This window comes from Argiope bruennichi, chromosome 6 (genome assembly GCF_947563725.1).
Source record: "Argiope bruennichi chromosome 6, qqArgBrue1.1, whole genome shotgun sequence".
Classification (NCBI taxonomy): domain Eukaryota; kingdom Metazoa; phylum Arthropoda; class Arachnida; order Araneae; family Araneidae; genus Argiope; species Argiope bruennichi.
The window spans coordinates 98,808,841-98,825,748 of NC_079156.1; the positions used below are offsets into that span (position 1 = coordinate 98,808,841).

The following is a 16,908-nucleotide window of genomic DNA, read 5'->3' on the forward strand; positions in this document are numbered from 1 at the left end:
TATATATATATATATATATATATATTAGTGTTACTATTTCCATTAACCTATAATTTATCAACGTTTATCTGATTAATTTTAAAAACCCTTTCTATTAGACTAAAATTACTAACATACATTATTATAGTAGTTTCAATTGAAAATAGAAGCTCTGCATTCTATCCTAATAAAAATAGAAGCTCTGCATTCTATTCTGCACAAAATTCAATAAAAACTGCTCTACAATAATGGATGACATCAACAAAACAAATCAACACCTTCCTAAAAGCTTCACTTTTTGCTGTTTCATGTGAGCCGAAGACAATCTTGCGAACGCTCACCAAGCCTCGGTAGCGCAGTAGGCAGCGCGTCAGTCTCATAATCTATCTCTCCTGAGTAATCTGAAGGTCGTGAGTTCGATCCTCACCCGGGGCAGAATTAATTTTGTTCTACAACAATCTTTTCGTAATTTTTTAAGAGCGTCATATGTAAATGAAAATAAATCCTTTCTATCACTGATATTTTTTTTTAATTTTCTTAGGTTATATTTAAGAACTCATCTGAAGTGCTATATTTTACTGAATTCTAATACATATATAACGCATGAAAATTTATGATATACATTTCTGATTTAAAATGAAAACTGCAAAAATACATGAAATATTTGAATAAATATTAATCTCAAAAAATAAGCTAAAATATTAATTAAAAGGGTGAAGCAACTTCGATGCGGTCTAGTGGTTAGAATTTATGGCCGTCACTCAGACAGTGCGGGTTCGATTCCTGATGTGGATGGAGAGTTGAGGTTTCGTGATGTAATGGTTAGCACTCTGAATCCAAGGTGATATCTCGGCGAAACCTCTTCTTTACACAGCCTGCTATTGCTGTTTTTCTAAATTACAGAGAAAAAAAATATAATCCCTATGAATAAGAGAATTTTTATCAACTACCATTACCATTTCATCTTGTAAATTCATGCAAACAAAAAAAGTATTCAATTATTAATTATCATTAGAATTAAAACTATTACATTTGGCATAGATATGTCTTGAAAAAAGAAAAGATGTACTTCTGCCCTATTATTTTCGAAATTTTACTTAAAAATTAATTGAAATTATTAAAAACTAAGCGAAATAATAATGTGTCACAAAAATTATTTTTACGTCATTAAAAAATTCAAAGAGAAAGTCTGTTCATTAATTCAATTAGATAATTAATAATTTAAATTTTTCTATTTAATTTTGATTGATTTAAAAGAAATTGTGAGCGTATTTAACAACAGTATATTTCACTGCTGTAAGGAAACTTACATCGTTTTTTATTATTGTAATAAATATAATAAAAAAGTACCCTACAGTTGCAGATAAAGATATAAACATGGTTTATTTTTCCACAATTAGTAATTTTCTATTCAAAGTATGCTTTTAATATACTTACTGACATTTGATTTCACTTAAAAATGCCATTTAATTTCACAAATAAGCAATGAAGAAAAATTGTGTAAAGTGCTTTCATTTTTGAAGATTACTTTTCCATCCTGTAATATAATTAGATGGGAAAAATTTTAATATCATTTTAAAATTGCCTTTGTATTGTATTAAACTAAATTTTATGTTGAGTTAGAAAAATTTTAATCGGATAATCCGCTGAGGTATTAAATAAATTTTAAAAATTATTCTGCAATAGACGTAAGACTTCAATACTTAATGATTCTATCTTCTGTTTTCATATACTTAAAAACACATTTGGTTTCAGCAAAAAAGATTTTTTTTTTTTTGTATGAGTTGTATGGCTATCAAAATTCGAAAGCTGAAAAAATTTTTTGCTGAAAAAATTAATAAGGCCAAAATACACAAAATATTTAATTGAAATTCTTAACAACCATTGATCCAGACGGAGCAATTAACTCTCAAAAACGGGTTGTTCAAATTAAGTATAAATAGTCTGTGTTTTTATTCATTAATTCAAATTTTCGATTGTTTTCAAATAAATACGGTACATCAATTCATAATTTAAAAAATACATGTCCTTGTTTATATTGATATGTTTAATTTCTTTCGTTCAGTTTATCAAGCTACTGGAAGTGCAATTCCACGCCATCCCCCCTTTTCGCATGCGATTCAATTTCAGATGCATTACTCTCTTAGCAGAAAATGACTTAATTCCTCAACTTAACAATGATTAATGAGTCGATTAAATTATTAATTCGATGACTTAATGCAATGATTAATGACATTAAACTCAGATAGATAGCATTCCACTGAAGAACCACAGGGGCAGCTTACACCCACCGCAGAGCAAGATAAATTGTTCTTTTGCCCTTTTTTTTCCATTTTTATCTCCCCCTTCCATAGAATACCCCGTTCCATCCGTTTTTGTATTCTTTTCCTCTCGCATTAGTGACTATGCATTGATAATTAAGTTAGAAAAAGGGTGGGGAAAGATTATTGCAAATAATGTCTGTATTCCCTCAATTGAGATTTGGCTTGCTTATTTAAATACAAGTTTTGAATATGACTAATCGGTAAATGAATTAAAATTGGATTTTTGGATTTAATTTCTCTTGGAAATTGATTTCAGGAATGGACAATGTGCACCGTTTGGTTCATTTACAAAGAAAGTTTAACAAAAGCAACCGCAAATCTTGATTTATGATAGGTCTGAAAGTTTGCAACAATATTAACTGCCGAATTTGTCAATAAACATAAGTTATTTGTAATTTTAATCTTAATTATAACATAAAATACATAAACGAAAGATTTTTTCCAATTTAAACGATATTTTAACAATAAAACAGTGATAATGAACCATCAGGAAAGACAGTCCGCATAAGAGCGATGAAATCATGCTGGACTTTAAACTTTCCAACATTTTTGCATAATTAGGACACATTTGACAAGAAAATTTTTAAAAAAGCAACTGCAAATCTTTATTCTCGTTTAGTAAAAGGTCTTAAAGTTCACAATAGTAGTAACTGTCGAATTTGCCAGTAAAGATAGTGAATTATTTATAATTTTAATCTTAATTATAGCATCAAATGCATAAACCAAAGAGTTTTTCGATTTAAACAATGAAGTTTTGACAATGTCACAACACTAGAGGAAAAGATATTCTGCTTAGAAGATATAAAATCGTGCTGGACTTCAAATTCTCCAACATTTTCGCACAATTACGGCACATTTGACAAGGAATGTAAAAAAAAGGAACTACTACAATCTTTGTTCTTGATAAACGAACGGTCTTTAAGTGCACATAAGTTGTATCTGCCGAATTTGCCAATAAACATAAATTATTTGTCAAATTAATCTTGATTATAACAGAAAATACATAAACCAAAGAGTTTTTTTCGATTTAAACAATCAAACATTGACGATGTAACATAACCAAAGGGAAAGAAAATCCGCAAAGGAGCGATGAAATCATACTGGATTTCAAACTTCCCAGCATTTTCACATAACTCCGGCACATTTCTTTACATTTCAAAGAATACATGTCAAAACTTATACTTATTTTATTTGTTTATTTTAAATTTCTGTTATTCCATCATCAGATTATTAGAAGATCATTACATGCTAAGACTATTTGTTAAATTTGCAGCAGGGCATGCAGACTTATTATAAAGAGATTTCGCTCAAAGTTTTATAAAATTCTACTGATTTGGTATAAAGATCATATACTGAGTATAATCCGTCTGACTCAATCATTTTTAAGTGTATCGTGTCCACAGGCAGATATAATTCCAGAAAGATATTTTTTGGACTCTGAATAAAAAAAGAACTTGAGCATTTTTTTGGACGTTTACAATATATTCTCTTTTAATATTTTCATATACGAAAAAGTAAAAAGAGCTTATGAAAAATTATTATTTTTTAGCTTCTAATTTGAGCTATTACTTTATATATATGTCACCGTTAAAGTATGAAATCCGTTATTTGATAGAATACCTAGTTATTCCATGAAATAACTGATCGTGTCCGTTAAAGTGTAAAACTCTTTTGTATTTCATGGTTTAACTCGTTATTTCATAGAATAACGATCTGCAGCCCGTTAAAGTGTAAAATAATCTATATCATATATCTCGCACGACAAATACATTTACCTTCCACCCCTACTGCACTTATGTTTTTGTTTGTTTGTTTTAAAAATAAAAAATGTTTTTGTTTTAGAAATAATGTTCTTTGTAATTCCAAGTGTCATTTTAGCAATCCTTGTTGTAACAAATTATTTTATGGTAAGTTTCCATAAATACCATTTATACGCTGCATAAATTAGATAAATTGTTTATTTTACACTTTAACTGTCTCTCATTAGTTAATTTATAGAATACGTAGTTACTTCATAGAATAATTAGTTAAAGTGTCAAATTAATAACATATTACACACTTTAACGGACACGATCAATTATTTCATGAAATAACTAGGTATTCTATGAAATAACTGCATTATATACTTTAACGGTAACATATATATATTATTTCCCTTTTACTAATTATTATATTATTTTAAACATTATCACAAAAATATATTACCCTGTAAAATGAATACTGCATGCATTCTAAATACTTCTTATCAATCTCTGTTTCTTTACAAAAAACACAAAAAAATTAACTGAGAAATGTTTAAGATTTTTTTTAGATACACTGAATATTTTGCTCAAGATATACCATGTATATTCTTAATTTAAATCTACCCAATTTTTTTTTTTTTTTTTGGTCTCAACCTTTATTATGACACAAAAAGATAATTTAGCAACGAGATAATGCTACTAACTCCTGGCAACTTTATTCTTTTGGGTAAACTGGGCTGATGGGAGATATTTAAAAACGTAGATAATGCAACTTTCCAAGTAATTCTTCTCTATTCTTTGCTGCAAACATACATTTAAATATGGATAAAACTTCTTAAAAACTGTATCTTAAGATTTTATTCACTTTTATCAATTTAAACATTATCACAAAAATGCATTGCCCGTGGAAGTAAGTATTCCATACATTATAAATCATTCTGGTAAATCTGGTCCATACAATAAAAATGACAAAGAAACATTGTAAAAAAAAAGTTTTTAGATATGCCACTGTGCTTGGTAGACACGGTACAAGCCCTTTATTTCTATTTGCTCAGTCTTTTCTTGCCTCATAATCTATTAAGACACAAAAAGATAATGCGTCCCCATTCATCATGCGCAATGTGCGATATTCCCCAATTGGACGCAACTCCACTAATGCCACCGACAATTTCCGTCTTTCACATCAAATGTGACTCATTTCGGGGGTTCTGTTCCTTTTCTAATTTTCTTGTCGACGCTGCGACTCAATTTTTTATGAAGCAATCCACGCGGAAAAATACCGCGTGTCATTGGGACGGTTGCGGTTTGTCAGAAGTCAACTGTATCTACAGACTACTTGTAATGCAACACCACCCCCATCGTTCCTATTAGGTCCTTTTGGTCCAATTATATTTGTCCTGAGTGGGTACGACATTTCGTCTCGTCGGACATTGACGGATGATGCGAGATGCTCCCGAATTGGAGAAGCTAATTAGTTAATGAACAATCTAAGAAATGGACTTGCGGTCTGTTGGGGATCGTATACTCAGTGTTGTCCGTTTCAGTGAAGGACATTCCAAAGACATTTCACGAGAGACCAATCTGATGTAACAGCGCAGATCCATTGAATTCTCATTCAGACTGTCTGTCAGACGTCTTACCAGAACAGAAATATTTGAAAAATTTTACTAATGAAGTCTATGCTGTACCATTAAACATTTTTCTGATATAGATTCCGCATCTCTTCATGAGGCTTATCGCAAATGTTCTTTTAGTAGAATTTTCTGCTTTATGCTGTCTACTCTAGATTCTATACTAAAGAACTAGATAATCAAGATTAATTGAATCTTACTTAGACAGTCAATTAGTCATTTCTTGGAATATAAATACAACATAAATAATAATTAAGTCAATGCTATAGATACTGCACCATTTTTTTTCTTTGTACATGATGTACATTCTGTCTCAGAAGGAATTTCATTCCCTTCTTAGGGTCTGGTATAAATGCTGTATCAGTAGAATTCTTTTTTCTTTATACTATGTGTTATAGATCTTGTACCAAAGCACCAGATCAAGTGATACCAATTGAATCCTATTCATATTAATAATTAAGATTCATCAATTAAGAAATCCTATTGCAGCATGAATGCAACAATTGCTGTAGATGATGTAACATTAACATCGTACATTGGCTATAGATGCTCGTACATATTGGTAGGAATGCTTTACCGTCAGGGCTTTTACTCTCTTAGTACTGCATGATTTAATGTTTACAGACAGAAATATTTTTCTTGTAAACTCCGTTATAGATTCTACACAAAGGTGCCACACCAATAATTTTGCTATTCATTTTACATTTTACCGGCGTTGAAAGGAAATTTGATGTTATACCATCGAATAAGACAAAATATCTATCCTCTTTTCACGTGACTGCGACACTAAATGAACTGATTCCATTAAAAACAACTTCCGTTTGGTTTACTTATAGTGTATTAATGAAAAAAAAAAAAAAAAAAAAAAAAAAAAACAACTCATTTGGTTATACTGCATTGAAAAATATCTTTGAAAAATTGTAATAAATTGTGTGTAGCAAGCATTTGCTAAGCTTATCATTTATTTTTTATTTTAAATTTTACTTTGTTGGCAGTACCAGTTGGCAGTTTCTTTTTTCGGACGAGTATAAATATTATACAAGGGATGTTCAAATGAAAAAATACGAAACGGCACTGTGGAAACCAATGAAGACTTTATTCAAAGCATACACTATTGACCTGGGCACAACGATCCCATTGATTAACGAGCCGAAGGATTCCTTGTTCCCAGAATTCCTGTGGCCGTGACAAGATCCAATATTTCGCAGCATCCTTGAGTTCGCCATCCGATTTGAAGCGATTCCCTTTCAGATATTTTTTCAAGGAACCAAACACATGAAAATCACAGTGCGACATGCCCGGGCTGTAGGGTGGAATAAATTTTTTTAAAAAAATATAAGGATAGTAGAATAAAACTTAAACATTATCACGCTATCTTAGTCCGGACTAGAAATTCGAGTCACCTTTAATTTTCTTGCATCTTGAGAATTTTCATATTGTAAACAGTTATAAATACATAAAATTAATGCATGCTTGTTATGCCGACTTTAGTTAATTAATATATTTAGTTAATATATATATATATATATATATATATATATATATATATATATATATATATATATATATATATATATATATATATATATATATATATATATAAGAAAGACAAAGAGTGAGAAATATAGATATTTTCATAAATATAGAAAAAAATTTCAAAAGTATCCTCCAATTCTTTTTAAATTTGAGTAATTTATTCAAAACATTGACGAAAAAAATAATATAAAATATTGACCAATAAAAATAATCCCAGTTTTCGGAGAAAGAATTACCTAATGCAATATGTCTTGCATATATATAACTTTACATTTTTTATAAAATTTTAATCTTTTATTTGCATTGAGGATTTCAGAGAAAAATACGAAACAATTTCTAAAAAAATATAATTTTCTAATTTCGATTATTGATATTCTCTTATCAGTTTTTCTGCATTTTCTACAGTTTTTTTTTTTTTTTTTTTTTTGTGTGTGTGTGTGTGTGTGTGTGTGTGTGTGTCGTTATGCTGCTTATTAGTGCATATATAGATGTTTGGTATCATGTACCTTGGATTTTCAGGGAAATTTAAGGTGACATAATTATAAAAGCCTGAAATCAAGCAATTTTGTTATTGAGTTTTCTTTTTCTTTCTTTTTTTTATGTAATAAGCAGAATATTAGGCTTTGTCCGGTATTTTTTTGAAAATCGAACTTTTTAAAAGACTGCAAATGAAATAACATTCTATAACTAATAGCAAATCAAACAACAAATTAAGTAAAAAGAATTACTATTATTTTACTGATGAAATATCACTTACACACTAAATAATTCACTGATTGGAATGTAATATTTATTTTCATTCTATAATATACTACCTTTCATATTTTTCTAGTATTATTAAGTCTCTATCTCTATTGTTAACTCTATTATTAAGTTTCTGTCTCTATTGTTAACTCTATTATTAAGTCTCTATATCTATTGTTCTATCTCTCTATCTCTATATTTTTAAGCAACCATCTCTATTTTCAAAAAAACCCCTATATATGAAAATTTCAGACTAATTGATCCATTTGTAAACACATATATTTTATGAATCTCAACTATCCATTTGAACTTACGGGAGGAGAATTTTAGGCTCATTTATTTTAAAGTGCTTTTAATGGAACAATGAGAAACAGTGCTTTTAAACAATGCTTTTAATGGAACAATGCTTACGCAGCTTCATCAAAATCACTTCAGCTGTCTTCAAAAAACATTTTTGCATGTTCTAGGAGCTATTAAAATTCTTTTAGATTCATATTGAAGATATAATTATCATCTTATATTTTTCAGCTGAATAATCTGAAACATGTAAATCACATTCGATGCCAACTGGTTAATTTGCCACAGATATTTAAAGGATTCTCTAATCAGTCTTATTTCAAGGAATTGGATTAAGGTAGGTTTATTTTTATATTTTCAAGATACTAATGATTAGAAAGTATTCCGATTTTTTTACAAAACCATCTGAATCATTTGGAAGATAATGCAAAAAAAAAAAAAAAAAGCGATTGCACACTTTTACTTTGATGTGTGTAGATTTATTTTGTTACATATATTTCTTACTTTTGGTGAAAAACTTATTTCTTAAATTCTTAAAATAAATTTTATCATTATTAGGGGGTTGCAAATGGAAGAGATTAGCCATATCTGCTCCATTACATAAAAGACAAATGGAGAGACCAACCTTTATTTTAAAATAGTCCTCTGAAACCATGTAGCAGCTGTTAAATTTAACACTTCATCACGATAAAGATACATCTGATTTTGGCATCAACCCCCCAAGCGGCACCAAGCCCTAATTTCTTTTATATGTAATCCAGCAAAGAAACGAATTACTTTTGGAAACGAACCATTTACGCAACTAAGTGGTTGCACGTGGCACTTTTAGATCGTCCTGCGTAATCTTAACACAGCGCACGGCAGACTGAGGTCGAAAGCACTAATTACGCAGACGATACTGGCGAGCTTAATCGTTCGGTGAGTCGCCCTGTCCTTCGGGGAGACGGTCATTTGGTGAATTACGAAGAAGTGTGTGATACGATTCGCACTGTTTGGTGGTTATTATTGGCCACTATTAACATCTAACTAAAGAATAAGCGTTTAGCTTGTTATCGCTCTGTTATTTTCTGAGCAGAGAACGTGAAAAGGTTGTGTTATTTGATGTGAATCGCGTGATGTTTCTTTAATGATTGTAACAATGTGTTCCATCCATAAAACGTTATAGCTATTGTATTTAATTTTTTTTTCTTACACAAGAAGAGTTTCAATTTTTTATGAAAGTTATAAAATATTATTTTAGATATTTTATCTTAAATGTAGAGACTTTGAAATTAACTTATAAGCTACTGATATAGCCTATAAGTTTAATAAGTTAGTAAATAAGTTTTTAACTTATAAGTACTGAAATAGCGTTAAGTTTTTACAAATATTTTTTCGTTCCTTTCCACTTGAATTCTATTTAAATTATTAGTTACTGCATTTACTTTTTTTTTTTTTTTCAATTTCACTTTGCAGCAATTCAAGGTTTTGTTTATAATTTCCAACCATGGTTTTTTGCTGGCGCTACAAAAGTTGAATATTTTATACAAAAGTTGACAATTTTATTTTTCCATTTATTTTCATTTTTAGAGCATAGTGTTTCATATTTTTATTAAAGTCATATTGTTTCAAATTTTATGTTTAAATGATTTATTAAACTTATATAATATTTCGAAGAATTGTTCTCCATATATACATATGTGTGTGTGTGTGTGTGTGTGTGTGTGTGTGTGTGTGTGTGTGTGTGTGTGTGTGTGTGTGTGTGTGTGTGTGTGTGTATGTATGTAATGATATTTTAATTATAATTTCAATTCAATTAATTTCCAAGATTTTACCTTAATTTAGCACATAATAACTTTATTCTAAAAATATTCTCTTATTTCGCGATCCAATTCCACTTTCGGTTTAATTAATCTCTTTGTAAAAATAATGCGCCATCAGTACTACGTATCAAATGAAAGTGATACTTTTGACCTTGTCAACAGTCATTCCATCGGCACGTATCCAGAAATCCTGTTATATAAGGCTAGTAATCATTTGTTCGGCTTTTTTTTGCTCTTCTTTACTTCTGCTTTTGTGCCGCATGTGTCTTGTAAATAAAACGAAGTCAAAAATATAACATGTCTCTTCAACGTCTTCGAACCTTCTTTCCTTCTGCTTCAAATAATATATATATATATATACAGTACACTCCCGATTATCCGCGGAATTGGGCCGCCGCGGATAACAAAAATCGCGGATAATCCGAAAAACGCTAAAAACGGGTATAGCAAGAGAGAAAACAGTCATTCCAACTTTGAAAAATTGTTTTATATACAATAAAACGTAAAATAAACAGCAGGAAATGTTTAACTAATGCTTAATATTTTAGTATATCACTCAAAACTAACCTAAAATGCATTTTGTTAATGAAAACAGAAAAGTGCTTTGTACTTACGAGGGACGTCAAGGATACACAGAAAGATTAATACGTATGTACTGTTTTAATACTGTAATGTAATATGTAATTACAAAAGCATAGCTTTAAAACTACACCTTTTTGAAGAAATCAGTCATTTGTGTTTGCTTCTTGCTTTGGAAGCATTTTCTCTTCGCTTGGAAGCAAAAAAAAAAAAAAGAAAAAACAGTGCGGCAGGCGCGGATAATCGGGAGTCTACTGTATACGAATATAAAAATCAGTATAAAAATAGAAATTACAAATCAGTATACAAATAGTTCCAGTTAGCAAGTTTTTACAAATTAACACAAATTTACAAATTACACCAGTTAACTGCTTTTGACGAATACACTCGTCATGGAAAAAGTACAACATTTTATGTTACGACGAGTTTATTCGTTAGGAGCAATAAGTAGTAACAATTTTGGAGTTTGAATTACAATTTTAGTAAAAAGGTTTTCGTAAATCTCAAGATGTTTAAAATATTTTGAGTCCAAGTCAAAATCAAAGAAATAAATAAAAGATAACTAAGCGTTGTACCATGCTTTGCTCAAGACCATTCTCTAACCGCAAATTAAAATAATAAATTAAATTTTTTATATTTCTTTTCATTCATGTGCAAAGAATGTATGTTAGTTTAAGTAAATAAATAAATGTGCTTATTGAAATAAAATAAAAAAAAATAAGAGACATTTTTTTACAACATAATTTCATACTACGCATATTCTATGTTTGACGAGTATACTCGTCAGCGCTAAATTTTGGTTACACAATTTAGATATGCATTTTCCGAATAGGTCGAACTGCTTAAACTCCACTGATCATTCTTTCAATACTGGAATATATTTTTCTTCATCTGGAAGTCCATTACTATTTTTAAGAAATGCAAGGTTAACACATGTATTGCTTAGATATTCAGATCATTGCTAGCCATGAGACGAAAAATTTCCATTACTCGAAAAAGGCAAACAAACCGGAAAATTATTCACCAGTGTTGCCACAAACAATGTGCTTAAAAGTAGAATGAACAATTAATATTATTTTAAATTCATTTGCTGTTAATTACAGCAAATGAACAATAATTCAATTAAGAACAATAATTCATTAAGCCTTACTTTTTCTTTTTTGTCGTTATTTCATTTAAGTGTAATATAAATTCTTACTATGATGTAATAAAAATTTTCACAAAATACTTCAAACAGCACTGTCAAAACAAATCTCATATGTCATGGGTCAGGTGACTAGCTATCTACCAATCACAAAGCGAATAAAACGCAACGTGTACATATTTTTTTTTTTATATTATATATGTATGTATATGAGGAAAAAGGAATTATGATAGAATTGAAAAAAAATCAGAAATAATACCTTTATTTACTTTTCATGAATATCTAAAATGAGTTATTTCGTATTCAACAGACTCTCTTAGTAATTCACACACTTAACTTACGTTTTTCATTTCACACACATCAGTTTCATTTTTATTTTTCCCCTTTTTCTAAATTTTATTGTTCACATAAATTTCTTTCTTTCTTTTTTTTTTTTTTCTTTTATGAATAGCAAGAATTTTTTTTTTTCCTTTAAATTTATCTACAGATATCTTTTCTTTTGTAGATATTTTATACCTCCCATTGCTTGCTCCAGTTAAGTGAAGTTTCTAAATTTTTGTTCATAGCATTTTTTATTATATGCTTTCATAAATTCTACGTTTATTCATTTTTTTTATTTGCTAATATGTAAGTTCATTGATTTCCTGTTTCTCTCTTATATTATCAGCTCCCACTGGCGAGCATTTTATTCGCCAAGATATAGCTTGCCTGAAATTTCATTTAAATAGTTTCTGTAACTGGTTCATAACAGCTTCCTTAGTAATGTATTTTTAAATTTCAAGTTTTGATAGATTATTTAAGAACCCTTAGATCAATTCGATAAATTGGAGATAAACTAATACACATAATTTTTGGTTACCTCATCTAAATTTTAAATTTTAATATAGAATGGAACTTCAACTATTTTGAAAATTAAACCTTATAGCTACAATAAAGTTTTAAAAATTTATGAAAAGGGGGCTCAAAAAGAAACCTACATAAATGGAGCCAGTAAATCGTACCTTCAGTAACAATAATGAAACAATAACAATAAGAATGAAATAACTGTAACGGCAATGAAAACATTTGCAATATTATATATATGTGTGTGCGCGTGATTGTTCGTTTGTAAGGTATAACAAAATGGTAAAATTGAAACAATTTCTCTTTAATTTTGAATTTAAAAATATCATTATGAGCAGTAATATTTTTGGAAGAAATGTCGAAATTTTACTTAATCTTTGATTAATTAGATTCCAAGCTAAATTTCAAGAAAATAGCTCCGAGGCGCACATTCCTACCTTCCAAAGTATACATGTGCCAAATTTGGAAGTTGTCGATCCAGAGGTCTCTCCTGTACATCGGCAACACACATTTGCCTTTTTATTAGTAAAGGTAGAGATGTTAAGACTTAGTCAAAATTTAGCCAATGCCTGAGCGATCAAATTAGCCAATGCCTGAGCAATCGAATTAACCAATGCCTGAGCGATCGAATTAGCCAATGCCTGAGCAATCGAATTAGCCAATGCCTTTAAAATTTAGTCACATGATTTTCAAATTACCCCATTTTCTTTGAGGAAGAGAAAACAATAGTCTTTCAATAGTCTTACAAAGTCTTTCAATAATTTTATTAGATATGCAAAGTGTGATCATTAATTGTGTTGCATTTCTGTGTGCATAATATAGCTCCAAAATTTGTCACATGATTTTCAAATCACCCTATATATTTCGCAAACGACGAAGTAATGAAATCAATCATGTCATTCTTTTGAATAATTTATTTGAAATGCCATGCATGATCACGTATTGTATTTCTGTGTACTTTTAAAATTTGTCTCTTTCAAATTACTCTATATAATTTGCAGACGAGAAAGTAAAAATCCAAAGATTTTAGCCTTTTGGATCATTTTATTAAAAATGCAACGCGTGGCCATTAATTGTATTGTACTTCTACGCGCCTAACATACTTTTAAAGTTTGTCGTGTATTTTTTTTTTTTTTTTTTCAAATCACACCATATTCTTCGTAAACAAGAGAAAGTAAAATTCCTATCATTTCAGTCCTTTAAATTATTCTTTGAGAAATGCGATAATATGTAACCACATTTGTATTGATTGCTAGACAGAAGAATGGCCAATAGCAACGAAAGGGGCATTGCGTGACGTCACGATAGAGAAAAGTTAAGTGAGAATTTTCACCATTTCAGTGGAACTTGCATTTGCACTCGTGGGATTATGAATTTATTATGTGGGTGGGTTGCGAAATGAAGACGTTACTCTAAAGATACCGATGAAGATCAACATCAGTGACGTTATCATTTTGTATCTAAAGCACTGACAAAGATGTAGTGTTCCCCCTAATTTTATTCAATATTCATAAATTGTGCGATTACAGACGGTGGATTTTGGTTTTTAATCATGGGTGTATGCAAAAGTATGTTTTATTGGTGTGTCGGAAGATTAGTATGTCAGCTCGTTTGAAAAGTATTTGAATTTATCTTGATTAATATTAAAACAACTCCGCACAGTTTTTATCACTTGCATCTTTTAAATATATTTCTAAAAATTATTCGCTTTGTCTTTAAGACTATACTGGGCAATGATTCATTATCGTAAACATTATTTTTGTTTATTGTCAATTAATTTTTTGATTGGATATAGATAAATATTATTAATTATTTTTTATCACATTTAAGTCTTGAAGATGGAATGTTTTTCAACAAAGAAACTTTGATCAAACTGATAGTTTTTTAATTAATTAATTGATTAATTAATTTCTGAAAATTTATTTTTAATATTTAATTTATTTATATTCTTTTATATAGATTAGTCCAGTTTTAGTGAAAAAAGAACAGAATTGTATGGTGAAACATTGCTTATTGTTTACAGAAAATACTTTTGGCGGTAGTCGTATATTTATTTACACAATCAATAATTTATTGCTTTTATTATAATTTTTAATTTATTTTCGAAATTTAATTTCAACTTCTTTTTTTTTACTAACTGATGTGAGTTTGAGTCTGATAGCTTAACATTAATGGGGGAAAAAAGAGAAAAAGCCTTATTAAAGGGTTTTCTTATTTAATGCATGTCTTTATTTAATTGCAGTGCTAGTTATTGTATGTAGTTTATATTGTAACATTTACTTGGTTACAAGTAAGTTAATATTATGAATTTGTTCCATTATCAATCATATCAATCAGTATTTTAATTATGAAACATATTATTATTTATAAGTTTATATTTTGTTGGGTAATATATTAGTAGTGTAATAATCATGCTATAATTATTCACAGTATAGTAAGATAACTCAAAGTGTAGGGAATGCATTTAAATGGTTTAGAGTGTAATAGCTAATGGAGTAATGGATTCTAATTAAATCCCTATAAAAGCAATTTTTAAATGCAAAATATTGCGACAAATTGAAGTCCAAACCATTCGATGACATTTCGTCCACAAAGGAACTCAGTTTCAGTATTTAGCCCAGGCAAAACCAACGGGTATGGTCACACCAAAACTTTTTCGCATATATTCTAATAAAGGTATGATCACAAAAAACGCCTTGCATGGTATTGGCATACAATAGTTACGAAATATTAACCTTTGGTGCGAATTTAGTATTTTTTTCCAATGTATCTTGCCATCCTTGGCGATTTTCTTGGCGATTAATCTCTGGTATGCGGTTAATAGTATTTGAAAATCGCATTTGTGATTCAGAAGCGTTTATCGACCGATTAATATATTTTAGTCATTGTATTAAGTAATCACGTTTGCATGTTTCTGAAAGTACAGACTGACAGAGGGTCAACACCTAGTTGAATTTAGCTCAGAATTTGGTGAGTATTAATAGATAGATATGATAGACGTAAAATTTGTGTACCAAATTTTATCTATCCAACTTGCTTCGTTTTGTAGTTATCGAGTTATTTTATATTCGACTAGCCGATAGACACACTTCCTCTGACCGGATTTTGCTCAAAATTAGGTAGAAATTTACAAATTTGATGTAAAGACCGTATACCAAATTTCATCCGTCTAGCTTAATTTTTGTGTTATCTTTGCGTTCTTAAATCTCATGTGCAAAATATGTTTTTAAACTCAAAAATAAAAATGTGTTTTTTAAGCTCAGGAATATCCAAAACGTGGAGATTGGTTAAAATTTCAAGTCGAAGTTTTTGCCGATTACCATACTTTCTTCATGCTACATATACAAGGAAGTAAAAATCGAAATTTAAACTTAAATTTAAAAAGATCTTTACAAAAATTGATTAAAATATGACTTATTCTTTTTCAAATAAAGTAAAGGACATGATCAAAATCGAGTATCAATATCAAATCTGATACAGCAAAACCGTGCATCAAATTGGCAAAAACCTATTTGGTAAAAAAAAATTAATAAATCGAAATAAATTTATCAATATGTACTTCTTCTTAATCAATGTCGGAATATTTGGCAAAAAAATTAATAAAATTAATAAATCGAAATAAATCTAGCAAAATTTACTTCTTCTTAATCAATGTTGGAATATTTGGCAAAAAAATTAATAAAATTAATAAATCGAAATAAATTTAGCAAAATTAACTTCTCCTTAATCAATGTCGGAATATTTGGCAAAAATAAATAAACAAATAAATAAATCAAATAAAAAATAAAAATAAATTGATAGATCGAAATAAATTTAGCAAAATTCACTTCTCCTTAATCAATGTCGGAATATTTGGCAAAAAAATTAATAAAATTATTAAATCGAAATAAATTTAGCAAAAATGACTTCTTCTTAATCAATATCGAATATTTGGCAAAAATATTAATAAAATTAATAAATCGAAATAAATTTAGCAAAATTTACTTCTTCTTAATCAATGTCGGAATATTTGGTAAAAAAATTAATAAAATTAATAAATCGAAATAAATTTAGCAAAATTCACTTCTTCTTAATCAATAGCGGAATATTTCGCAAAAAAAAAAAAAAAAAATAAATAAATAAAATAAATAATAATAATAATAAATCGAAATAAATTTATCAAAACTTCTCTTTGATCAATGTCGGAATATTTTTAAAAACTATCAAGCATAAGACACCTATTTCTTCAGCAACACGTCATATGAGAGATTTTACATTTTAATAATTCAAGGTGTTTCTTTGGCGACA

General features: G+C 28.9%; 1 non-coding gene across 1 annotated transcript; it reads left to right on the top strand.

Annotated features, from left to right (window-relative positions):
• The first annotated feature begins 323 nt into the window (after positions 1–323).
• Trnam-cau (transfer RNA methionine (anticodon CAU)) lies at positions 324–414 on the top strand. Its single transcript is given in 2 exon segments — positions 324–360; positions 379–414. It is a non-coding gene; the product is annotated as a tRNA-Met (tRNA).
• The last annotated feature ends 16,494 nt before the right edge of the window (positions 415–16,908 follow it).